The sequence below is a fragment of the Rhinolophus ferrumequinum genome, chromosome 25, assembly GCF_004115265.2.
Source record: "Rhinolophus ferrumequinum isolate MPI-CBG mRhiFer1 chromosome 25, mRhiFer1_v1.p, whole genome shotgun sequence".
In the NCBI taxonomy this organism is placed as follows: domain Eukaryota; kingdom Metazoa; phylum Chordata; class Mammalia; order Chiroptera; family Rhinolophidae; genus Rhinolophus; species Rhinolophus ferrumequinum.
The window spans coordinates 30916041-30943679 of record NC_046308.1 but is presented as its reverse complement, the minus strand read 5'-3'; the positions used below and the strand labels follow the sequence as shown (position 1 = coordinate 30943679).

Sequence of the window (27639 nt, the reverse complement as noted above, 5' to 3'; positions counted from 1 at the left end):
CAGTTACTGAGTGCTTAATACGTTCCAGGGCCTGCCTAAGCTTTTTTACTAAGTATTTCATTGTGATGAGTACTTTATTTGCATTTAATATAATAGTTAAATACTTGGTGGAGTCTGACTAACTAGAAAATTCTGGGTCCATCCCTTATCAGCTGTGTCTCGCCAGGCATTACTCTCTGAGAGCCTCAATTTCCTCATTTGTAAAACAGGTAATAATGTCTATTTTGCAAGAATGTTGTGAGAATTCAATGAAACAGTGTTTATAAAGCTCTTAACTCAGTGACGAGCACCTAGCGCTCAAAACGGCACGGATGAAACTGGGATCAAATGGCGTAATTGAGTTTCCGGGTTGGTGAAGACGTGGAGGTGCCAGGAGACCGGTGGATCCAAAGAGCATGGAAGCTCCCCACCCCTCCTCACATACCTTACACCTCTTCCATCTGGCTCTTCCTAAGTTGCAGCAACACCTTCTTTCCCTCGATAGAGGAAATCAGCTGTCCTCCATGTGGAAACCCTGCAAAACAAGTAGCAACAATTCACGTTCATTGCTTAATCCTTACATGTTAAACATGAAGCAGAATATATGTCCTACTGCAAGAGAAAAAAAGGCACTGGGAGAGCTGTACCTCTTTACAGGAAGAATGCTTGTCCAGTATTTTGCTTTTTCATATGTCCTTTGAGTGATACGTAAATTGGAACTCTAGATAAAATCTGTAATCCATGTTAAGTCTGATTTAACAATTCAACATTTTGTTTTATTTTAATAAGGAAATAAGAAATAAGAACATTTGCTTTTTAATATATGGGTATCTGTGTAAAAATACCCTTATATACATGCACATATATATTTGCAAAATAAATTGGAAGAAGAGTCTTGACACTAATGGAAATGGTTCCCTAGAGAAAATAGGTTGAAGTTTTGATGAGAGTGAAATATATGCTTTTCAATATTTTGCATTTCAATTCAGTAAATATTTTACATATAGAAATAATACAATTAAAGCAAATAGGAAATGAAAACAAGCCATAAAATTGTGCATAAAAATACAAAATAACCCAACTGCAGAGCACATTAAAATGATAAAATAAATATTACATGTTACTCAGTAGTTTTTATGTACGTGTAATATTGAAAAACAATTTGAACTGTTTTATAGAAATTATAAGAAAAGGCATATGTATTGATGTTTAAGAAATATGATTCTTACTATAAGAGAGATAATTATAGAATGAAAGAGGCCAAGGAAAACTAATATTAAATATAAAATAGGAAAAGATGGCATTATTGTTATTATAATGTGACCACCACAGCCTGCCAATGGCACTGAGCTTGGACTGTCCTGTCTGAAGACAGCATCTCTCTCTCTTTCTCTCTCTCTCTCTCTCTCTCTCTCTCTCTCTCTCTCTGTCTCCGCAGCCTTCCTGGCCAGTAACCCTCAGAAACAGCTGCTGTTCTCACCCCAGCTAGAAAAGAGCTTGGGAAAAGGCAAGAGAACGTGTGACTCCCAGGCTGCTTAGAACTGTAGACTCCTCCAACAGGGACCATTCAGTTATGTTTCTAAAATATTTTCTTCCAGGTAGCATTTGTATGGCCCAGGTCTGTCCTCTTCTTTCTTCTACTTGGCTCCTTTCTGAAGCAAGAAATTATAGTGGAATCAGGAAAACGCATATGAGCCCCAAGTTTGCCTCTTTGAGAGTTTCCACCTTTGAGCTTGTATCCTTGAACAAATCATCTGTACTCCCTGAGCCTCAGTTTACTGATCTGTAACACTGGCATACAATAATGCCCGTAATGCTAGACGATAAAATTTAGAGATAATATATAAGAAATACTTACTTATATATCCAATAAATGTTGGTATTATCCTTGTTTTTTTTAGTCAACATGAAAATTCTTCATGAATTATAAAACTCTGCATACCGTAAATGTCAAGTATTATTAGTTATCCTGCAGTTTTATCAGAAATCATACATGACACTTCTGGTACTGTGCAAAGGAAACATAGAAAGCCTGGCCCTGCCTCAGTCCAGCAGCAGGTACAGATCCATAGCCTGCACAAGAAAGCCACACAGCAGATGTTTTCGAGTTGACCATATCCCTTACATTTTAGGGGCATGGGCTGGTGTATGTTCCTCACTAGGATGGAGATAGGAGTAGCCTTTGGCACATTTCTTCCCTGCAATGATTAGCAGTTAATAAAGTCCTTTTGGAGAAGCACAAACATTGGCTGTTAGGCAGTTGGTGGAAGAGAAGGCAGAAGTGCAGGCTAGAACTGCTTTTGGTGTTCTACGACTGCACTACAGGCAACGAATATGTTTTTAATAAGCAGTTTTTAACGAGTGGACAGTAACTGCTTTATTAAGCCTCAATTAAATGCATGTTTGAGAGAATTAGGCAATAATCGAAGAGGGAATTTGCTGATATTTTCTTATGATAAGCTATTAGTTTAAAAATGTCAGGGCTCCATTCTGTCCAGTAGATCCTAGCTTTCAGAGGAACTTAAAATCTGAGCAAGAGATTAATCTATTTAAAGAGAAAATGATGACCTTTTTGAAGGGTGTGGGTAATGTTCACAAGAATGATGATGACTAGCTAGAAATCATATTTCCAGTTGGGTCAAAAGAAAAGGGCGTCCTTGGGGAGGTTCCGCATCCAAAACAAACATCATAATCATTAAGACTTATTGTAAACTTCCAACTGTTTTTGCCAGGAAAGACACTATGCAATTTATAGACATCACCTTGTTTAATTTTGGTGACACTTCTCTGAAGTAGTTATTATCAGTGTCACAGAAGAGAAGACTGATGCTCAGAGAGATTCAGAAATGTGCTCAACATTGCACAGCTAGCATCAGATAGAATTAACATTCCAATCAGGTCTGGCTGCCTGGTTCCAGAGCCAACTCCCAAGGCTGTTCTTATGACAACATCACTCTATAGTGCCCATTCTTGTTTTCAGGGTATGGCAGAGACAGCTAATTGTCCTCTGATACCTGTGCTCACCTCCTTCCTCAGTAACAGAACTCCATAAAAGTTAGATGACTATGTGGCCACTCAGAATAAGAACACATTTCCCAGTCTCTCTGCAACTGCATGTAGCCATGTGGCTAAGTATTGGCCAGTGAGATATAAATTGAAGCAATGTGCTCAACTTCTGGGAAATGCCCTTGAAGAGAAGGCATGTGCCCATCCCCTCCCCCTTTCTCTTTCTCTTTCCAGCTACCTAGAATGCAGAAGTGATGCCCAAAGTTGGAGGCACCATCTTGGACCACAATATGGAAACTGCATATTGAAGATGGCAGAGCAAATGTCTGTCTGGTCACTTATAATTGCAGAATCACAATAATAATCCTGGTCTGCCTCCTTAGCATTTAATGTGTGGGAGAAATCAACCTTAATTTTGCTTAAACAACTATTAATTTTGGATTTTCTGTGGTTCAACTGGATAGAATCCTATCTTTTGCATAGGGATCCCTCCATTTTTTTGCCCCCATATCTCCATACTTGAAGTAATTGTCCTCTGAATTCTTTTCTTTTCCTCCTACACATTTCACCCAAACGGATTCAAATTACACATGTATCAAATTAATGGCAGATCACCAAAGAAGCAGAAAGACAGCCTGGGACCTCTGAAGAAGGAAAGTATGAGTATGAGCCAAGGACCATGCTCTTAGAGGCCATATTCTTGGGCCTAGCCAAGAGAGAGGGAGTGGTTCAAACCCAGTTCTTCCTGCTCAGTTAGCCTCCCTGCCCATTTATGAGGCAAAGCATAAGTCTTGCCAACAAAATCTTCTTTCCAAGAAAATAAATTTAAGTCATCCTTCTTCTCTGGTTCTTCTCCTGCCATCCTTCCCAGAAAGATGTGTATAATGTGGCTGTCATGAAACATCTGCCTCTAGTCCCACCCAAAAGTACCAGGTTCCAGGCAGGACCAAGCCAGACTGTTATGGACTTTCCCCTCTATGTGTCATTCTTGCTTATTTTCCAGAACAAGTCCAACTGAGCATGGCTACAAAGAGAAAGGATTCTTACCCCATCCATGGAAGTGTTTTAAAGAATAATAGAATGGATGAGACCTAAAAGTTCCCTGAATCTTTGAGTGTCACAGCTAGAGGAAGCAACCTAGCCAAGGTCAAACAGTTTGTTATTAGAGAATTGGTACTACTAACAACAATAAGAACAACAACAGCAACATTTAGTCAGTTCTTTCTATGTGTCAAATGCTGAGTTGAGCACTTAACATAGATTATATCATTTAATCTCCACAAAACCCAATGAAATAGGTACCTAACCTGGAGGCTCAGAGAAGCTTTGTAACTTGCCTGATTTTACAAGATAATAGGCTGTTGAGTTGGAATTCAAACCAAGTTTATTGGTTGCTTCAGCCTGAACTCTGCTTTTTTTTACAGCAACAAGCTACCAATTCATTACTTGTCAAAGCAAGACAATGTCACAATCTCCCTCTTCACAACTCAACCAATCTGTACACCCTGTAGTCTCATAGATTTGTTGTCATCAAGCTTATTCACACACAATGCTGTCCTTGGAGACACCCAAAGGCCTTGACACACAGTCTCCGCTGTGTGAATCTAATATCTACATCTGAAGGGAAGTTGGGTTTCACTTATATCCTTAGGCACCAACTTGAGCAACCACTTTCAATGTTCAGGCAAAAGCCCGATACCAGGATTTTCCCATCCCTTCACCCCCTTACAGGTTTATTCATTCCTTCAAGAAGTATTTAGTGAGTCAAATAAAACATGTGCTCAGCATTAAGGATACAGAGTTGAACAAAAGAGATATGGTCAGTGCCTGACTTTAAAAGATATTTCCGTGGGAGAGATAGATGATAAACAAATAATTTCACAAATATTTGGTGGCAATTGTGATAAGTGCTACAAAGAAAAGTCCATATCACCACACAAGTATGTAAAAGAGACACACCTGGCAAAGAAGGGGGATGTGAGAAGGCTCTGAGAGGGATAGAAACTTGGTAAATTCAAGGAACTGAAAGAAAACCAGAGTACTGAAGACACGACTAAGAGTCAGATCATTCAAGACCTAACAGGCCATGTTAATAATATTGGACTTGATCCTGGGAATAATGATGAGCCACTAAAGAGTTTTACATAGGCAAATGACAGAGTCTGATCACTTGAGCTGCTGAGTACAGAAGACATCGGAATGAAGATGGAGTGGCGTCTCACAGGCTGTCACAGTCGTCCAGACGAAGGATGGTGAGTATGAACAAAGGAAGGGGCAGAGGAGAGAGAGAGAAGTGGATGGAATTGGGGTAGTAGATATTAGAATCAACAGGAGCTGCATATGTGAGTGTAAAACTCAGAAGAACAGTCTTATCTAGAAAAATAAGTTTGGGAAATGGTATTTAAAGCCATGTAAGTAGGTGAGATCTCCCAGAAGGGAAGCAAAGTGAGATGAAAAGGTGATCTAGGATCAAAACCTGAGGAATTCTAAACTTAAAGGTTGGGCAGAAAGAAAAGCTCCATCGAAGGTAGTAGAGAAGAAACTGCCAGAGAAGTAGGAAGACAACCACGAGTGTGTGGTATCACAGAAGGCAACAGAGTGTTCCAAGAAGGAGGGAATGGGGAGGGGTGTGAAAACCCATAGTGAACAAGAAGGATGAAGAATGAGTGATGTGGAACTTCCGGGTTGGTGAATACATAGAAATGCTGAGAGCCGGGTACTACAGGAGAGGGTCCGGAAGATCTTCCCCCTACACTTGCCCTCTGCATCTCTTTCATTTCATTTAGTTGTTTCCTGAGTTGTATCCTTTAAAGTGAACTGGTAATCCAGGCAATGATGTAGAGACTTCTATTTGAAGCAGAAATTCAAAGGACAATACGTGAACATCATCTAGAAATATGTCCGTTACTGAACCCTTTAAGTTTGTAAGACAGTAGCCCTCCGGAAATGTTATTCAGAAGGTGATTGAGGAGGATAAATCAGATGTGAAAGAAGACATTTTTGCTAAAAAGGTGGTTGAGCACATCATCCAGCTTACTCTTGTCCCAGAGCCAAAGAGCTAAAAGGCTTGATTTTGAATCAGATGAGGAAAACGATAATGATCCTTGTATGAATATTAGTTCTTTAAGAAGAAACAGAAGATAATATATTTAATGGCACTTAGAAGTTTTCATGATTCAAGAAAAATCAAAATGCTGCAAGCTAAGAGTTTACAATTAAAGCTTTATTAAGTATTGCTGTCAACTGAAGAATTTGAAACTTATTTAACTAAGAAATTACTGCATAAGAATTTATATTTTTAAGTATTATTTCCTGAACATGACTCCATTACTTGAGAAACTTCTCAGCTCAAGGACATATATAATTGCATTAGTTCTCTTTATTTTTTAGTCTGGTTAACATTACCTGGGAATGTGCTATAAAATTTAGAATGTTATTTTCCTAATATATATTAGTGTATATCTTACTGAATGAGAGCTTTGCTTAAGTATCATTCTTGAGTAAGAATTAAAATAAATCTGCCATTGTATATTCCTGCTTCGTGATCAAAGACTATGCCAGTATTTTAATGTGGTTACATTTAGCCAAAGTTGAGGGGGAAAACTTGTAAACACTAACCTCTTTAAAATTTTAATAATTTCTAGGCATTCTGGATTTCCTGAAGGTAAAACAATCTTTGTGAAATTGTGCCTAAACTCTCTATTTGTTATTAAGTATGTGTTCTCTTTCTAATCCAATGCTTGTGATGGTATCAGCCACTGGGACTCTGAATAATTAAATATACCTTATACTTTGAATCAATAAAAATTCATATTAAAATATAGAACAGCCCCCCAAAAATGAATGATGCCAATTTGATAGAGCACATATTATTGATTCTAGCAAAAGCTGTTTCAATAAAGAGGTGAGGCTGGAAGCCAAATTGAGTGAAATGCAGAGTGAATTGTAAGTAAGAATGTAGAGATGACCATTTCCACAGAACTTTTTTCATTTCAGATTTATCCTGGATTAGCTCAGGCTCACAATTTATTCAAGGTCACCCTAATCTCACCTCATTTTCATAGGAGGAAAATGTTAGATTTGAATCCCAAAAACCCTGGCTGTAGTCCAGCCCCAAGACTCAGATAATGACTGAAGAAGTAAAAGCACTCAGTCTAAGCTTATGTGAGTTAGGTTAATATTTTTTTAAACCTTGTAATATTAAGTTATTTTATAAATATTGTATGTAGGCTTGGGGAATGATCATTTTCTAACAAGCTAGGAGTTGACCACAGGGTCAAAACAAAAGCCATTACAGATGTGAAAGAAGTCAAGGTGTGACTAGTGGGAGCAAGGATGGTCAAAAGACAGAAAGTGATCGAGTAGGAGTAAAACAGTCAAGGCTTGAGACTGAGAAACAGGAGAGTTCATGATACTAGACCAGATATAGCACCCAAGGTGAGCTGGCTGTGGAATCCAGGGATGTGAAAAACTCACACAAATGTTAGGTGGTTAGAATGAGATAATTTACTTCTGGCTCCAGGGTCTGGGCTTTTAACCATGTGCATACAGCCTCAATGATTCTCACACCCACACTGTGAAGTATCACTGGTCTCATTTCACATAAGGGGACTTGCCTTTGGTCACACAGCCAGTGACTGGCAGACCCAGGACTCAGCCCCAGTCAACCTGAATCTATTCTTCAGTATGTGAGCCCAGCCAACCTCACTCTCTTCCTGGTAATGAATTATCACTCACGGGTGGGACTTTATCTCTGCAGAACTTGTATTCTAGTTTCTTATCATACCAACTTCCATGGTTGGAAGCTTGGGGGACAAAGCAACTCTCATGGGGTCACTGCATTACACTCTGGGCCCTAATCCTGCTTCTTGCCCAGCAATCTGCCAGAAAATTCTTCAGCATAGCTGTTCTACTGAAAAATCCCTCACTACCTGCAAATCACCGCTCTATGGAAACTGAGCACCTGAAGCAACTCTCTATTAGCAAACCAGGACTACCAGTTGCCACAGATGTAAATTAATTCCTCAACACACACCCCCTTCCCCACTTTGTGTGACTGACAGAGCATATTGTCCACTGAGTGTTGAACTTTCCCACCTGGTACAGTTTGTGCAATGGAGAAAGACCAGGAAATGGAGTTAGGTTTCCATCACAGATGGTTGCACAAAATCTCTGACCCGAGCAACGTTTGTCCTCATTCTGATCCAGACATACAGGATGGCTGATTGCCTCTGATGTGCAAACAGTTCCTCCGACTCAGTGCAGACCAATGGAACAGGAAGTCGGCCCAAACTGCATGTACATGCACATCTGAACGTGTACACTGCTGTGCATATGTATGTGAGTCTTCGTGTGAATCTTCTGAGAGAAGGCTTAGCGATGTTCCAACCCTAATTGCTTGCTCCTCTTATCTGACATCCTGGAGCTTAAGAGAGTGCTAAAGCAGGATGCAAATAAGATCATTCCCCTGAGGGTCAAGCATATGAAGTGTGATGTTCGAGGACCAATTCAGTTTATTTGTATATTTTTGCAGCTGAAGCTCTTCCATTCCCACATGCCTCAAGGATGAGTTTCTTGAGCTCCTGTGGGGCCTACTGGAGCTATTTTCCCAGTTGCTAGGCAATGTCAATCCTGCTTCACGCCTGATGAACTCATGCCTGTGCTGGGGTAGTATCTGTGGGTGATGTAGGATGAGTTTTATAAAAACCAGGGAAAGGGTTAAAGGTGAGAGTGCAAATAGCACACATGAGCAATGACGACGTGATGAAGAACGACTCTAATGGGAGACGTAGGCACATGAGGAGCAGCAAAAACAATAGGTGCCATTTTGAGCATCTACTCTATGCATCTATTAGGCGAGGCATTTTGGCACACGTGAATTCATTGAAACAGGTATGACACTAACTGAGGGGAGGTGGCCACATGAGAACAGATCCCTGTCGTTCACTGAGGTATTTGCCTCACCTTGTGCCTGTACATGGTATGAACTGAGAAATTATCAGAGCTGTACTAGCATCTAATTCAACTCTCTCACCTACTATGCAAGACAATCATATGGACACAGTTCCCTAGATAAACACCCTCTGTCTATCCCTCATTCGTGTCTGACTCACATTATATGTATTTACTTTTTAAATATATACAGGCATACTTCCTTTTATTGCCTTCCACTTTATTGTGCCTCGCAGATATTGCATTTTTAAATTGATTAGTTTAAACAAATAATGTATGAGGGTAGTAAATATTTTTTTAAATAATTTGTTTTATTTTTCAATTGCCGTTGATATACAATATTATACTCATATTAGTTTCAGGTGTGCAAATAGTGATTAGATATGTATATAACTTACAAAGTGATCACCCTGATAAATCTACTTGTAGTTTCCATATGACACCACACATAGTTATCATAATATTACTGACTGTATCGCTTATGCTATACTTTACAGCCCATGACTATTTTGTAACTACCAAATTGCACTGTTTAACCCCTTCCTCCTTTTCACCTAACCCCCCAAATCCCCTCCCATCTGGCAACCCTCAAAGTATTCTCTGTATCTATGAGTTTGTTTCTGTTTTGTTTGTTTATTTCATTCTTTAGATTCTACATATAAGTATAATCATATGGCATTTGACTTTGTCTGACTTACTCTACTCACCCTACTACCCTCTAGGTCCATCATGCTGTTGCAGGTGGCAAGATTTCATTCTTTTTTATGGCTGAGTAATATTCCACTGTATATATGTACCACCTCCTCTTTATCCATTCATCCATTCAGGGACAATCAGGTTGGCTTCATATCGTGGTTATGGTAAATAATGCTGCAATGAACATATGGCTACACATGTCCTTTCAAAGCAGTGTTTTGGGTTTCTTCAGATAAATACCCAGAAGTAGAATTACTGAGTCCTTCTTTGTCTCTTGTTATAGCCTTTGTTTTAAAGTTTATTTTATCTGGTGTAAGTTTTGCTACCCTGGGTTGTTTTTTGTTTGTTTGTTTGTTTCCATTGTCATGAAATATCTGTCATGAAATATTCTTTTCCATTCCTTTACTTTCAGTCTGTGCGTGTCTTTTGATCTGAAGTGAGTCTCTTATAGGCAGCATATGTAAGAGTCTTGTTTTCTTATCCCTTCAAGCACACTATGCCTTTTGTTTGGAGCATTTAATCCATTTACCTTTGCAGTAATCGTTGATAGGTGTGTAGTTATTGCCATTTTATTATTCAAATTTTTATCTTTTTCTTCCTCTTCTTCTTAAAAAAAATCCCATTAATATTTCTTGTACTACTGGCGTCATGGTGATGAACAACTTTAGCTTTTCCTTGTCTGGTAAGCTCTTTATCTGTCCTTTGATTCAATATGGTAGCTTTGCTGGGTATTCTTGGTTTTACAACCAAGATCCTTTCTTTTCTTTTCATCACTTTGAATGTTTTCTGCCAATCCCTTCTGGCCTACAAAGTTTCTGTTGAGAAATCAGCTGACAGTCTTCTGGGAGCTCCCTTCTAGGTAACTACTGTATTTTGCCATGTATAGGGCATTTTTAGCCCAAATTTTCTGGGAAGAAAATCTTTCATTTTAATTTTTTAATTCAAATTTTTATTTGTTTATATTTAGATACTTTTTTTTTTTAATTACAAAGGAATTTTAGCATTTTTTTTTTACATATTATGGTACAAGAAGTTTTATGTAACAAATAATTACAAAATACAAGAACAGATACATGGTACAAGAAATTTTGTGTGCCGATAACACAGTTATGATATTTGCACATCATAGAAGGCCAAGAACTCTTCGTCATTGCAAGTTCGTCGTAAGTTCAACGAAACTGATTATCGTATTCCAGGGTATTATTTTGCATATGGATATCATAATTGATTTCTAGAGTTGTATTCTTTATTTCGGACTGGTTCTTTTTTATGCTTTCTATCTCCATTTCTATGTTTCCTATCTCTTTGTTGAAGTTTTCACTGAGATCATTGAGCATCCTTGTAACCAGTGTTTTGAACTCTGCATCTGGTGGATTGTTTGTCTCCATTTTATTTAGTTCTTTTCCTGGAGCTTTGTTCTGTTCTTTCATTTGCGACATCTTTCTTTGTCTCCCCATTTTGGCTGGCTCCCTGTGTTTGCTTCTATGTATTAGATAGAGCTACTATATCTCCCGGCTTTAGTGGCCCGGTGTAGTAGGTGTCCTGTGCAGCCTAGTGGCACAGTCTCCCTGGTCACGTGAGCTAGGTACCACAGGTGTGCCCCTTATGTGGGTTGTGTATACCCTCCTGTTGTAGTTGAGCCTTGGTTGGTGCTTGCATGTCAGTGGGGCATGGAAGAGTTATTGTGGAGAGGCTGACCCTAAGAAGCAAGATTTGGTTTAGCGGGGCTCTAGTACCTGTCATTCTGCCTTTTGTGTGTGTCATCCATGGAGGCAGTTGGGTGGTGCTCCCACTTGGTCTGAAGCTGGAAATTGGGCATACCAGCTCCACGGCCTGTTGGGAGGGGTCGCACTGAAGACCACGTTCAGCTGCAGCCTAGGGTCACCTGGCATGAGCCACAAAGCAGTCTTCAGATGGACGCCACCACACCACCACCAGTGCTGGTGTTGGAGGTGCCTGGGAGAGGCTAAGCTGCAAACCTAGGCCAACTGCCACTAGTGCCAGGCTTGAGACTGCTTAGGAAGAGATATGGGGCATGCTGAGACCAGATGCTGTTTGTTTGGAGTTTGTGAACCCTTGAGAGATTTTAGGAAAGTCTGCAGCAGAGCCAAAACAGGCCATTTGGATGGAACAGCCACTGGAAGTAGCTTGCGTATGCCTGCAAGTTGGGTGGGGCAGGGGTCTCAGGGAATCACCAGAGCAGAGCGAATGGTTTCAGCCAAATTATTGAAGACAGATATGGCAGCTGCTTGCGTCTGCATCCTGGGAATGGAAAGGGCTCGACAAAGGAAAATTGACTTCTGCCAAAACTTCTGTCTGGGAGAAAGCTTCCCCTCCAGCCCTTTCCGTGAAGCCAGATAGCTCAGTTCCACCCCATATGTCCCTGGCAACTTTGGAGCCTCTACCCCAATGCTGGAGCTCAGACTGAGTCTGTCAGCAAGTAAGTCCATGCACGGGCCCTTTAAGAGGAGCACCTGGGACTCCAGCCACCCTTCATCTCACCCAGACACAAGCTCTGTTAGTTTTCACAGCCAGAAGTTATGGGGACTTCCTTTTCCAGCCCTGGGACCCTAGTTGGGAAGTCCTGTGTGGGGTTGGGACCCCTCACTCTTCAGGGGTCCTCCAAAGCCCCGATAGCCCTTCTGATTTTTAACCACCACACATGGGTGTGGGACCAGCTTGTTCCATGTCTCCACCCCTCCTACCAGTCTCAAGGTGGCTTCTTCTGTATGTCCTTAGTTGTAGGACTTCTATTCAACTAGACTTCAGAAGGTCCTCAGTGATCATTTTTCTATAGTTTATCTGTAATTTTGATGTGGTCATGAAAGGTGGTAAGCACAGCTTTTACCTACTCTGTCATCTTAATTGGAAATTCCCTGACTCACGTGTTAAAGGGAAAGCTGCAAACAGAGGAGGTGGGAGTGTTCCTACCCAACCCTCCCCACTGCAGAGGACCAAGACAACCACTGGGGACCAAGAGTAGGAGATAGGATCACCCCTGACTGAAAACATCTGTCAGGACCCCTCATTCCCACCACTCGCCTAGCCCTGGCCCTGATACCTTGGGCCTGGGTGACTTCAGGAGAATCTTAGCCATTTCCCTGCTTCCTTTTTCCTGCTGTTTCTTTCCTAGACCTGGTAAAATAGCAGCAATGGTCCCTCTTCCTGGCATGTGGCTTCTGCCCAACAGCCTGCTCTTGTCTCTCCGAGTGACCACCACACAGCTCTCTTCCTCCTGGAGACTCACCCCACCACCCATGTTTATCCAGCCTCATCTCTTACAGAGCCCCAATGTAGCTTGCTGCTTCTGCCAGCATGCTCCTGCCGTGTCTCTTTGCACACTCCATACTAGACCCTACTTCCCCCCCCCGTTTTATTGAGATATAACTGACATACAGCCCTGTATATGTTTAGGTTGTGTAGCATGATGATTTCACTTACATATATCATGCAATGATTACCACAGTAAGTTTAGATAACATGTATTATCTCATATAGATACAAAAAAAAAATAGAATTTTTTTTCTTGTGATAAGAACTCAGGACTTACTCTCTTAATAACTTTCGTGTATATCATGCAGCAGTCTTACCTGTAGTCATCATGTTGTACATTACGTCGTGAGTACTGATTTCTCTTGGAAGCTTGTGCCTTTTGACCTCCTTCATCCAATCCCCGCTCCCCTCAACCCTCACCTATGGTAACCACAAATCTGATCTCTTTTTCTTTGAGTTTATTGTTGTTGTTTTATATTCCACATATATGTGAGATTATACAGTATTTGTCTTTGACTTATTTCACTTAGCATAATAACCTCAAGTTCTATCCACATTGTCACAGGAGGCATGTCCTCATTTTTCGTGGCTGAGTAATTTCGTCTGCCAGAGAGAGAGAGAGAGAGACAGAGAGAGAGAGAGAGAGAGAGACAGAGACAGAGACAGAGACAGAGACAGAGAGATTACAACTTTTTTATCCACTCATCCATCAACGGATACAAGTTGTTTTCATGTCTTTGCTATTGTAAATAATGCAGCTAGGAACACGGGAGTGCAAACTCTTCAACATAGAGTTTTAGTTTCCTGCAGATATGTTCTTAAAACTGGAATTGCTGGATCATATGGCAGTTCTATTTTTAATTTTTTGAGGAACTTTCATATTCTTTTCCATAGTGGCTGTACCAATTTACAATCCCACCAACTGTATAAGTTCACTATTCTCCACATCAGCATCTCTTGTCTTTTTGTGATGGCCACTCTAAGGCAAGAGGTGATATCTCATTGTGGTTTTGATTTGCATTTCCTTAATAATTAGTGATTTTGAGCATCTTTTCATGTACCCATTGGCCATTTATATATCTTCTTTGGAAAGATATCTATTCAGATCCTTTGCCCATTTTTATATTGGGTTATTTGTTTTTCACTATTGAGTTCTATGAGTTCCCTGTATATTTTGGATACTAACCTTTTATCAGATATATGATTTGCAAACATTTTTTTTTCCCACAGTGAAACCCAACTTTGAGCTTTTCACAAGTGTCCTCCATTCTATGCCAATCTGAAGTCATTACTTCTATGAAGACTCTGCTCCTCCAAGAAGCCATCCTTCTCCATTCTCTCCCAGGCTGATCATTCTTTTTTTTTTTTTTTTTTTTCCCATCTGAATTCCCTGGGTATTTTTTAAATTTTAGTAAAACAAACATAATAAAATTTATCACTTTAACCATTTTAAGTGTACAGTTCAATGGCATTAAATACATTCACACTGTTAATCACCACCATCCGTCTCCAGAACCATTTAATCTTCCTAAAACTGCAACTCCATACACATTAAACAATAACTTATCATTCTTCTTGTCCCTAGCCCCTGACAACCATCATTACTGTCTTTATAAATTTGACTACTCTGGGTACCTCACATAGGTAGAATCGTAAAATTTTTGGGGGTGCCAAAAAAATGTATACAAGTGGACACTTCGGTCAACGTTGCTCAAGCAGCAGTTCCCCATAATCAGAAGTGTCTAGATGCTGATGGCAACCATTTTGATCATCTCCTGTAATTGCAGAAGTCAAACATGACTTGTATTCATCTTTTGTTATTGGTATATATTGAGTATTACAATTTTAATACCATTTTCCTTTCTTAAAATGTGTATACATTTTTTGGCACCCTCTGTATTTTTCCTTTTGTGTCTGACTTATGTCATTTAGCATAATATATTTAAGGTTCATTCATGTTTATCATGTTTCATAATTTAATTCCTCTTTAAAGCTGAATAATATTCCATTGTATTTTGTTTATTCATTTATCTGTCAATGGACATTTGTGTTGTTTCCACCTTTTAGCTATTATAAATAACGTTGCCATAAACATTAGTGTACAAATCTTTTCAATTCTTTTGGGTATATACCCAGGAGTACAATTGCTGAATTGCATGATAATTTAATGTTTAATTTTTTTGAGAAACTACAATACTGTTTTCCATAGTGGCTGAACCATTTTACATTCTCACCAGCAGTACACAAGGGTTCCCATTTCTCCACTACTTTGCTACACTTGTTATATTCTGGTTTCATTTTGTTTTTATACTAGCTGTCTAATGAATGTGAAGTGGTAGGTTGTTGTGGCTCTGATTTTAATTTTCCTAATGACTAGTAATGTTGAGCATCTTTTCATGTGCTTATTGGCTAAGTATATATCTTCTCTGGAGAAATGTCTAGTCAACTCTTTTGATCATTTGTTTTTTAAATGAATGATTTTTTTTTTAAAGATTTTATTGGGGAAGGGAAACAGGACTTTATTGGGGAACAGTGTGTATTTCCAGGACCTTTTTCCAAGTCAAGTTGTTGTCCTTTCAATCTTAGATGTGGAGGGTGCCATTCAGCTTCAAGTTGTTGTCCTTTCAGTCTTAGTTGTGGAGGGCACAGCTCAGCTCCAGGTCCAGTTGCCATTGTTAGTTGCAGGGGGCGCAGCCCACCATCCCTTGCGGGACTCGAAACCGGCAACCTTGTGGTTGAGAGGACACACTCCAACCAACTTGAGCCATCCGGGAGGCAGCTCAGCTCAAGGTGCCGTATTCAATTTTAGTTGCAGGGGATGCTGCCCACCATCCCTTGCGGGACTCGAGGAATTGAACTGGCAACCTTGTGGTTGAGAGCCCACTGGCCCATGTGGGAATCGAACCAGCAGCCTTCGGAGTTAGGAGCATGGAGCTCTAACAGCTTGAGCCACCGGGCTGGCCCTGACCATTTTTCAATTGGGTTGTTTTGTTGTTGTCAAGTTATAGGGATCCTTTACATATTCTAAACATTAATACCTTATTAGATATATGATTTGCAAATATTTTCTCCCATTCCACTGCTTGAATTTTCACTCTGTTGATAGTGTCCTTTGATGCACAAAAAGTTTTAATTTTTTATAAAGTTAAATGTATCTATTTTTTTTCCTTTATTGCCTATGCTGTTTTGGTATAATAACCAAAAAATCATTGCCAAATGTCATGAAGTTTTTACACTATATTTTCTTCTAAGAGTTTATAGTTTTACTCTTTCATTTAGATTTTTTTTAAAATCCATTTTTAGTTGATTTGTGTATACACCATAAGGTAAGTGTCCAATTTCATTCTATTGGAGGTGGATATCCAGTTTTTCCAGCACCATTTGTTGAAAAGACTATCCTTTCCTCTTTGAATGATCTTGGGACTCCTGTTTAAAATCATTTGACCATACATGCAAGGGTTTATTTTGGGGCTCTCTATTTTATTCTATATGTCTGTCTTTATGCCCATACTGTTTCAATTATTTTAATTATTGTAGCTATGTAGTAAGTTTTGAAATCAGGCAGGGTGAGACCTTCGATTTTGTTCTTTTTCAAGATATTTTTGGCGACTTGTGATCCCTTGAGATTGCATATAAATGTTCGAATGTATTTTTGTATTTCTGTAGGAACATCTTGCTATTTTGATAGGAATTGCATTGAATCTGGGAAGTTTTATAAATATTTTCCTAAGGTTACTTATTGTATACATGTATGAATGTCTTCTTTAGTCAACTAAATGATAGATTTCTTTTTTTTTAAGATTTTATTAAAATATAGCTAACATACAATATTATACTAGTTTCAGGTATACATCATAGGTATTTAACAGTACCCACCTGGCACTATACATATTTGTTACCATATCACTGATTATATTTCCTATACTAAAGAAGTGATCACCATGGTAAGTCCAGCAACCATCTGACACTGTACCATTTATTTGCAATATGTCAAGTGTCAAGCAATAAGTGTGTTTTATACGCATTATCTCAATGCTTGGGCTGGGGGTGATCAGGGCCAAGGGTCATTGTAGAAAGAAAATAGTTTTGGTGTGCAATTTTCAAGTGAATGGGAGATCTTAGGGAAACAAGCCCAGGTGCAGAGAACCCAGTGCATTTTAACATACAGTGTTAACACACATGTTAGTTATATACAAAATCTAAGTACTTACACATCAGGTGAGTGTGATCAGATTGCATTTGCTTTGAGTTTGGGTTCTCTATGTAATAGGACCATAGTACTGGCCTCTAAAGAACCAACAGTGAAGTCCTTCTAAACAGAACTCGGAAGAACTGAAAACACACAGACATGCCAAGGAAAGGGACTTAGTCCTAGCAAACTCGCCCACCGAAGTGCCAGGCTTGATTCCAAGAGTCAGGGCAAGAAAACCTTCCCATACCATGCCTTACATCCTGAGCTAAGCCTTTCAGGCCCAGTGGAAATTTCTGGCCACCAGTGGGGAGTGCTGACAAGTTATTTATGGAGCCTATATAGTCTGTGGTGACTGTGGGGTTGCCCACAAGAATTGCATGGTGCCAGATGTTGCTGTTGTACTGAGTGACATGTCAGATGTGTCCGACAGTAAGACTGTGCTGATTTGATGCCACAGCAACTGACAACTGAGATTAAACAGCAGTTTCCCTTGAAATTAATTGGAATCCTATAGACGAAATGATTGATTAGTTTAGTACATTTTTACTTTTCCATGAGGTTTTGGTTCTGGTGTGACGTAGGTGTTAAGATCCTAATGGAACAAGGATGATCAGCCTGGGAAGTGAACTGTGGCAACCTATGAAGACTGATCTTCTTGAGAACACTCTTGATGTTTTCTCTCATATCTCCATTCAGTGAGCCACCTGTTCCTCTCTCAGAGCTCCCCATTCCTCGCTAGCATTTCCTGATTAACACAATCTGCCAGATCTCCATTGTGTATCCTCCCTTCACCACAAGAACACTATGTATTCTATCAATTTGACCTAAAATCCATGTGATTCAGGTCACCTGGCCCACAAACAAGCTCTCATCTGATCATAGATCATGCCTCTGAGTCCAACCAGCCAAGGGGCTGAATGTCTGTAGAGCTCCAGAGTAGATAAAAAGGATGAGTTCACTCAATTTAATTTCACTACCACAAAGTAACTTGTAGTAAATGGACTAGTAATATGGGTCTCTAGTGTCATTTTCAATAACTGAAGCAAATATTTACATACTTCAGGTCTTATTTGAACTGCTTATTTGTCTCTGAGATATGTGTCATAATCTTTCAATAGATTCTTCCTGCCAAGAGTACGAAGTACAAACTCCTTACTTCAGTAGTCAAGGGCCTCCAAAGTACTCCTAGCTCTTACTCTCCAGTCCAGCCAGGCTGGCTTCCTTCAAACATAACTACACATTTCTGCCTCTATATCTTTGCTTGTCACATTTCTCCCATTATAATTCCCCCTGTGCCTCACCACCAAGTTTCTGTCAACTGCCACATGCTGGGTCAAGTCCCATGTGATCTAAGAAGATGTTACTGATCACCCTGGATACTAGAGATCTGTCTCCATCTTCTCTATCTTCTCTAGAAGTTTTTTCCTTTCCCACTGTTATAGGTTGAATTGTTCCCCCTTCCCTGCCAAATTCATATATTGAGGTTCCAACCCCCAGTACCTCAGAACATGACCTTATTTGGAAATAGGGTCATTGCAGGTGTAACTAATTAAGATGAGATCATACTAGAGTAGGGTCAGCCCCTAACCCAATATGACTGGTGTCCTTGTAAAAAGGGACACACACAGACACACACATATACACACACAGAGAACATTATTTGAACATGAAGATCAAGGTGATGTGTCTATAAGCCAAGAAACACCAAATATTGCTAGAAAACCACCAGAAGTTGGAGAGAGGAATAAAACATATTCTTTCCCATAGTCCTCAGAAGGAATCAACCCTGCCAACACCTTGACCTTGGACTTCAAGTCTCCAGAACTGTGAGAGAATAAATTTCTGTTGTTTAATCCCCTCAGTTTGTGGTTTGTTACAGCAGCCCTAGAAAATAATACAATCACTTATTTCTTATTTGTTACGTTTAGATTCAACAATCATTGTGGTCTTAATATACACCTAGCATTGACTTAGGTGCTTTACATGATGTTTTTCTCATTTAATACTTAATAGATGTATAAGGTAATGATAGTATTCCCACTTCAAAAATAAGGAAAATGTGGTTCAGGTAGTTAGCTAAAATCACAAGACTAGTAAAAGATTTGAAACCAAGCATGCCTATACTAGGATTACTATCTCATGCTGTCTCTCCCAAATGCTATTCTATAGGACTAGCTTTTTATGTGTGTATCTTCTCTTCAGTTAGACTCAAGTTTCTTGGAGCCAGAGATATTATCTAGAAATTCTGTTAGCCTATAAAGTATCTAGAATCGTACTTTTTCTATAGTAAGCACTTGATAACTATTTCTGTGATTAATGTGTATTACATGTTTTCTTCATCAGTGTCTATTTTTATGTCTATCGCAGCTTTAAGCATTCCTAGTAGAGCATCAGCATAGGTGACTATAGAATTGAGCTGAATTCCTGGAGTCTATCTCTTCCATAATGGTCCCTCTATGTTGCCTTACCAGCTTGATGTCCTATGGCATACACTGCCTATGCTTTTGTGTCCTTTTCTAGTACTTACTCCCTGGGTTTTAAAGAATTTAGAAATCCAAGGAGACTGCTTACCAAAGGTTGCGATGACCAGCAGTACGCACGGACTCTAGGCTTCCTGCTCTTGGGAATGCCTTAAAGTGGCTTGGAGGAGCTATGATATCCCAACTGCTTCCTCAGGCTGCTTCTTTCTAGGTACATCTACCTTTCTAAAAACACCATCTTTCAGAATCAGCTGTCCTTGTCAGCACTCTAAGGGATGGGCAATTTCTGGAGATAATAACAAACATGGTGCCTTACACATGCAGTGTGGCCTTGCTTGTATCTTTCCTCAGAAATGGAGGGCTAAAGTCAGAGGTGGACTTTCAGCCAGCTATGATCCCTTCACCTCAGTTCCGAAGCTAAGAAAATAGCTAGGAATGAATATTGCTCTTGAAAGTGATCTCTGTCAGGTAAGTTAAGATACAGAAAGAAAAGATTCCCATGACATGGACTACCACTGAAAAAGTCTAATAGTGGTCAAAGAGTCAGGACAGGTATCATTCTTCTTCTACACATCCACACTATGGTCAAAAAGCACAAAAGTTCCTTCAAGTCAACTCCCTCATTCAGGCTGATGTTTCCACCCTAGTGTGGCAGAAAGCACTTGGTATTTAGAACTATAAGGTACACACATAGTCTCTGGAGCCAGTTAGCCTGACTCCACCACTTACCAGCTGTGTGACCTTGGCCAAGTTACTCAGTTCTTTATGCCTGCTTCTCATCTTGTTATATAGAAAAAATCTACATGAACAAATCAAAGTTTCTGTCTCTGTGTCCATGTAATTGCCTGTTAACGCATCACATGGAACTGAATAATCCAGTGGTCACCAAATGTTTGGTAAGAGGCTTTCTGGGGTATAAGAAATTAATTTGAAATAAGGGAAGAGGTTCCCGGGGGATAGGCAATTCTCCTCCAGAGTGGTTGAACTAGAGATCCAAAAAGAATAGAAAACATGAAACAGAGCATCCAACAGCTGTGAGATAATAGCAAATGTCCTAACATATGTGTAATTAGACTTCCAGGTGCAAAGGGGAGAGAACAGAGTAGAAGAAATATTTGAAGGGCTAATGGCTAAGAATTTTCTAAAATTAATGAATAATAACAAACCACAGATCCAAGAAGTTCAAAGAATTACAGGCAGGATTAAAACACACATACATACACACATTCACAAACAGACATATCATAGTTAACCTGTTTTAAGCCAAAGGTAAAGAGAAAATCTTGAAGTTAGCCAGAGAAAAAAAGAAACATTATATAAAAAGGAATAAAAAGTTATCACAGACCTCTAGCCAGAAACTATGCAGACTATAAGACAATAGAGTGACATCTTTAACGTGCTAAAAGAAAACTGTCAATCCAAAATTCTATACTCAGTGAAAAGATCTTTCAAAAATGAATTTTAAAAATATCTTATTGAACAAAAAAGCAGAGGGAACTAATTTCCAGGAGTCCTACACTAAAAGGAATGCGATAGGAAGTTCCTCAAGTAAGAGGAACACAACTAATCAATGGAAATTTGGCTCTATACAAACAAATGAAGAGCGTTGGAAATAGTAAAAATGAAGATTAATATAAGAATTTTTCCTTACCTTTAACCTTTTTAAAATTAGATGCTAAGAAGTTAGGCTCTGTGAGTATGAAATCTACCTCTAATTACTAGCTGTATTTGTGGGAAATTTATATAAATTTTCTGTTCTCCAGTGTTTTTATCCATAAAATAAGGATAATATCTTGATTGTTGGGAGAATTAACTAAAACAATACATGGAACATACTAAGGATACATTAACTTTTTATTACTTTTATTCTACTCCCAAATCCTTAATCATTCAAGGGTCATATTCTGGGCCAAGAGCAAAGAGAATGAATTAACCCTGGCTCCTTAAAACTTTCCAGGCCATTTCTTATTGAGTCTAAATAACCGCGCCCACACACACACTTTTTCATCCACTATAAAAAGTTATTCTTCCATACTTTCCCTCATGTAATGATAAGAGCACATCTACAATTAAATTCCTTGCCGTGTCAAGAGTCTCTTTCTATGGAAAATGGGTGATTTTAGAATCTGTGAAGTATTATTGTCATCCAATTCATTCATTAAATCACCTACCATGTATCGGGCCCTGGGCAAAGAACAGCATATATAGCAAGAAATAAGATATACTAGGTCCCTTCCCTCATGGGACTTAAGGTGTAGTAGAGAAAGAGGGCATTAAACATGCAATTGCACAAATAAATATATAACTAAATGGGCGTGGGGGGCATTACCTACTGAAATTCTTCCCAGGGAAAGAACTTGTTGTATTTTCTAGGTAACTTCTTGTATTTTCTTCTTGTTTGGGTAGAAGCAAAGATTATTTTGCCTGGAAATCAGCTGGCACCAAAGCTTCAGGGAAAGGAGAGAACCACCTGCATAATAGAAGAGAACATAGAGTTCCTGTGGGCAATTAAGTAGGAAATATTTCGAGAACACAGATGGAAGAAAGGAGGAAGGAGAAAGGAGACTGGAAAGAGACAGAAGGCCATGTGATTTACAATTCCACTCACCTTCAAATCCTCCAAATCCTGAGTAAATTCTATTAACATTCACAGTGTAAGTGAATTTCTTATGGAAACCTGTGAAAAAGCCAAGCTTTGTACATAGATGATCTGATACAAAACAGAGAGAGCACATGCCAAGGAACTGAGGCAACAGCAGATATCTGGATAGCACTTTTTATTTAGAAGGTTAATATGAGCTGTTGAGAAAAAAAAGTAAAGGGAAAATTGAACATATAACAGAGGTTTTAACTTAAAGTCTGTGGAGTCAGGGAAAGCCTCTCTGGGGAAGTGAATATCAGGCTAAGCACTAAAGGATTAGTGTGAGTTAATCAGAGTAAAGCGTAGGGAAGAGTGTTTCAGAGAGAGGGATCAGCACGCGAGAAGTTTCTGAGGCACATTTTGTGAAAGGATGCATTAAAAAGCTAAGCTCCAAACAGGTGGCCAGAAGTGCATGCATAAGTACCAGCTACCCAAATATATGATACTTTCAGCTAAGATAAAAATGCAGTAGTGCCCCTTTATACATAGTTTCATTTTCCACAGTTTCAGTCACCACAGTCAACCACTGACCAAAAATGTTAAATGAACAATGTTAGACATAAGCAATTCATAAGTTTTAAATTGTGTGCTGTTCTGAGAAACATCATGAAATCTCTCACCATCCTATCCGTCCCGCCCAGGATGTCAATAATCCCTTTGTCCAGCATATCCACGATGTATACACTGCCCACCCATTAGTCACTTAGTAGCCATCTTGGGTATCAGATCAACTGTCATGGTATCACAGTGCTTGTGTTCAAGTAACCTTTTTTCTATTTAATAATGACCCCAAAATGCAAGAGTAGCGATGCTGTCAATTCAGATATGCCAAAGAAAAGCTGTAAAGTGCTTCCTTTAGGTGAAAAGGTATGTATATGAAAACACATAACCTATATAAGGTTTGGCACTATCAACAATTTCAGGCATCCACTGGGGATCTTGGATTGTATCCCCTTCAGATTAGGGGAAACTATTGTGATTTCAAAACAAAGCCAGGAATTACTCAGAGACAGTGGATAAAAGTGTTTTCCCCTAATTTAAAGAAGATTATTTGAGACTTCATAGAGGAAAATGAAAACTTAAGGACTACATTGAAACCTGGACACTTTTTGAGAGTGATTGCCTTCACCCATGATTCTTTCCTAACCACTGTTATTCTTTTGGTGAGTGCTAAATCTCAGGAACTTAAAAACATAGGCATAGAAATAAACAGCTGAGAGAAACATTCCTCTGGACAAAACTGGGTTCCAGAGAGGAGAATTAATTTGCCCAAGATTACACAGCTATCTAGTAGGGGAGTTGAAATTGCAACAAGAACTCCTGACCACCATCCAGTGTTGTGCTTCAAGAAACCAAACTGAAAAACTGATGGTTGCTAGATGGGAAGGGGGGTTGGCAGATGAGGGAGAGGGTGAAAGGATTAGAAAGTACAAATTCGTAGTCACAAAATAGTCACGGGAACATGAAATACAGTATGGGGAATATAATCAATAATGTAGTAAAGATCACGTAGGGTGCTGGATGGGTACTGGACTTACCAGGGGGATCACTTCATAGATTGTGTAGATGCCTGACCACTGTGTTGTATACCGGAAGCTGATGTAGAATGATATTGAATGTCAACTATAATTATACGTATATATAATAGTCATGGGATGTAAAGTACAGCTTAGGGAATATAGTCAATGGTATTGTAACAGCTATATATGATGTCAGAGGGGTAGGACTTGTGGGAGAAGGTTATCACTTTATGAGGGTTGTAAATGTCTAATCATTCTGTTGTTTTATACACCTGAAACATAAAAAAATAAATAAAACTAAGTCTTCACATTTGAAAAAAAAATCTAGAATTTCTTCATAAATTTTAAAAAATTAAATAAATTTGAAAGAGAGAGACCACACTGCCTCTTTTGGAAATTGAAAATTCTTACTGCCTTGGACTTATTTCGAACACCAAAAGCTATTGGCAATTTTCCTTTACTCACAATTCTAGAATATGCAAATTTTCTATTTTCAGCCTATTCAACAAATACAAGCTTTTCAATACCAACATATTCAAAATGCAGTATCTACTGCTATAAATAATTTTTAAAAGGGGGGTTAAGTATCAGGAAAGGAAAAGGGAAGTAAAATAACTTCCAGTTAGATATGGCAATTTGAACACCATCATTAACCTATATTCTCTTCTAAAATGTTACTAAAATGAAGGTAACAATTATGAACTCATGAAGAGACAAAGAGAAGAAAAGACTGCAAATGACCAGACACATCAACAAATCTTTGGAAGACAGACGGTGGAGAGTTGAATGGGAACTGACTTACTAGAGGGATGACAGTTTTAAAAAGTAAGTGACCATGGAGTGGGAGACAACAAGAAGCAAGCCAATTTGGACCACAGAACCTCAAAAAGGCTCACAAATTGATGGTGCCAGGTAATTTGAAAATTGAGGAAAAAGCAAGAGGATTTGCTGAAAGTCTATAAGAGGATGAGTTAACTCCCTGGCCCCCATCCACCCCCAGCCTCTTCCCAACCCTGTAGATCCAGATGACTATTTCTTCCCAACACCATCAGGAAGGATTGAAATGAGAGGTGCTGGACTTGGGGATCCCATACATGGCAGAGGGCAGGGGTGACTGAGCTTAATGGAAACAGAGGGGTGAAGTGAAAGTCTTCAGACTGAATGGTGAGGCTCCTTGTTCTCATGCCCACTGAAACACTCAGAATCTTATAAGCCAGGCTTATGCTTTTTTTAGTCAGGAGAATGGGGAAATCCTCTCTGAGTAAAAAAAAAAAAAAAAAAAAGACCAACAATACTGAGAATTTGGGGTCCCTCCTCCTCCCCACCAAAGAAATTTTACAGTGAAATTCCCCAGTCATCAAGCTGAGTCCCCACACTGGAACTTCCAATGAGTTCATTTTTTTCTTCGTTTGTTTGTTTTTGTTTTTTTTTAGGATTTTATTGGGGAAGAGGAACAAGACTTTACAGGGGAACAGTGTGTATTTCCAGGACTTTTCCAAGTCAAGTTGTTGTCCTTTCAATCTTAGTTGTGGAGGGCCAGCTCAGCTCCAGGTCCAGATGCAGGAGCGCAGCCCACCACCCCTTGGATGGAACCGGCAACCTTGTGGTTGAGAGGATGCGCTCCAACCCACTGAGCCATCCAGGAGCTCAGCAGCAGCTCAGCTCAAGGTCCATGTCCAATCTTAGTTGCAGGGGTGCAGCCCACCATCCCTTGCGGGAGTCAAACTGGAAACCTTGTGATTGAGAGCCCACGCTCCAACAAATTGAGCATCTGGCCACCTAGGAGCTGAGCGGCAGCTCATTGACTTTATTCTAGTTGAGAAGGGCACATGAGCACACACACGGGAGAAACAATGGAGGGAGCAGGCAAAACTATTTTAACAAAACAAGCTATTAACATCCTCTGAGGAAAAGATAACACACCCAAGAACAAAATACTATTAGATGAAAATCACATTCAGAGAACCAGAAAGAGCTCTTGGGGATTGCAAGTGTTATTGAAAATTAAAAATACAAAAAAAGCAAATGGGAAGGATAGGAAGTTAAAATGAAGGAAATTTCCCAGAACCAAAAGTTAAACAACGGAAACTGATAGAAGAAAGGCAAGAAATTAGAAGACAAATCGAGATAGTCTTATATTCAAGTTCCAGTAAGAGGGGACATATAAAATCAAGGGACGAAGTAATTTAAAAAATCATACAAGAAATTTTCCAAACACAAATGTGACTTCCTAGACTGAAGAAGTTCACTGATCATGAAAAAAAAGAACCACATAAAGACATTTCACTGTGAATTTTCAGAATGGCAGCATGACAAGACAATCCTAAAAGCTGAGACAGGGAGAGGGAGAGGGAGAGGGAGAGGGAGAGGGAGAGGGAGAGGGAGAGGGAGAGGGAGAGGGAGAGGGAGAGGGAGAGGGAGGGAGGGAGAGAGAGAGAGACAGAGAGAGAGACAGAGAGAGAGACAGAGAGAGAGACAGAGAGAGACAGAGAGGTAGAGAGAGAGAGAGAGAGAGAGAGAGAGAGGGAGGGAGAGAGAGAGAGAGAGAGAGAGAGAGAGAGAGAGAGAGAGAGAGAGAATTAACAAAGAAAGAATCAAGAACCAGTATTGCATTGATCTTTCCAAGAGGAACAAGGGAAGCTAAAACACAGTAGAACAATGCCTTCAGAATTATGTGCAGAAATCTTTCCAACTTAGAATTCTAAAGCCAGTCAAACTCAGTTTATGTGAGAATAGTATAAAGACATTTTCAAAAATTTACCTCCCATGTACCTTTTCTTGAGAAGCTACTGCTCCTCCAAAAAAGAGTAGGGGAGGGAAACAATAAAGCAAGAAAGAGGAAATAGGGGAGCTAAATCAGAAGAGAACATAATGGCAGGGGGTGATGGTAGAAAGAAGACCCAGGGGCATCGAGGCAACAGGCCTGGGAGGGGCACCCAGGGCATATCAGAGCAAGAGGAAGACTGGCAGGCACTGAGAGGGGCCCAAAGAGAGAGACAATAATCTGCTTGATGCTTATGACTCTGTAGAAAGGAGTTTTACAGTTCTGTAAGAGTTTGGAGGCAAAACATTGATAGATTCATAGGAAATTTAATGAAGAAAAATAACTCCAGAAAAAAATTTATAAAACAAAGGAATGTAATTGTATTTTGGGACTCAGCTATTATTAATCGCATATAACCATAATCCTGTAAAAATTTAGTATTGGTTTAACCAAAATTGTGAAAACATTATGGAATGTGGGGAGGAAACGTGTGTGTATTGCAGGGGCAGATGGTGAAAGAACTAAAATTCTCATCTTGTATGGTAGGAGGCCAATACATGATTTCTTAAATGGAAAAAACAACAACAATAACAACAATTAATAATACACAAATTGCTTGGAAACACGAATGTTTATACCCAACGAAAAAGCCAAGAGTTGAAAATGACACTCTGTCAGGGTAGGGCTTAGGAATGAAGAGAAGTGGGACCTGGAACAGCCTTTTGTTAACAGCCCTGTAACACTATTTGACCCTTTTATTCAAACTTTGAGTTTCTAAAAATATTTTAATAGGGCAAGAACATAAGGGGAAATAAATGGCATAATAAGAGTAGCTCCTCATGCAATGAAGCCTTGGGGGTAAAAAGTGGAGGGATCTTAGAATCCATTATTCTGGGGAGCTTGGGGTGAAAATGGAGCAGAGATGGGTGTGATAGATGGCGGACAGGGTGGGTTTTGGCATCAAGCAAATTGTGAACTGAGTGAATTGACAATAAAGTCTAAGAAAGGGAGGAAATATAAGAAATACCTGCCCAGAAATGATGTACTATTCAATACAGGACTTCAAGCTTTTTCCAGCTGAAGTGTCTGAGTCTCTCTGCTTCACTGGGTCCTGGCCAGGGGAAAGCATGCATTGA

General features: G+C 39.4%; 1 long non-coding RNA gene across 1 annotated transcript; it reads right to left on the bottom strand.

The window, feature by feature from the left end:
* Positions 1 to 237: 237 nt before the first annotated feature.
* LOC117017612 (uncharacterized) lies at positions 238 to 27601 on the bottom strand. The gene is made up of 4 exons (XR_004422101.1): positions 27550 to 27601; positions 21908 to 22048; positions 13224 to 13509; positions 238 to 514 (listed from the first exon to the last, which is right to left on the bottom strand). It is a non-coding gene; the product is annotated as an uncharacterized LOC117017612 (long non-coding RNA).
* Between the last annotated feature and the right edge of the window lie 38 nt (positions 27602 to 27639).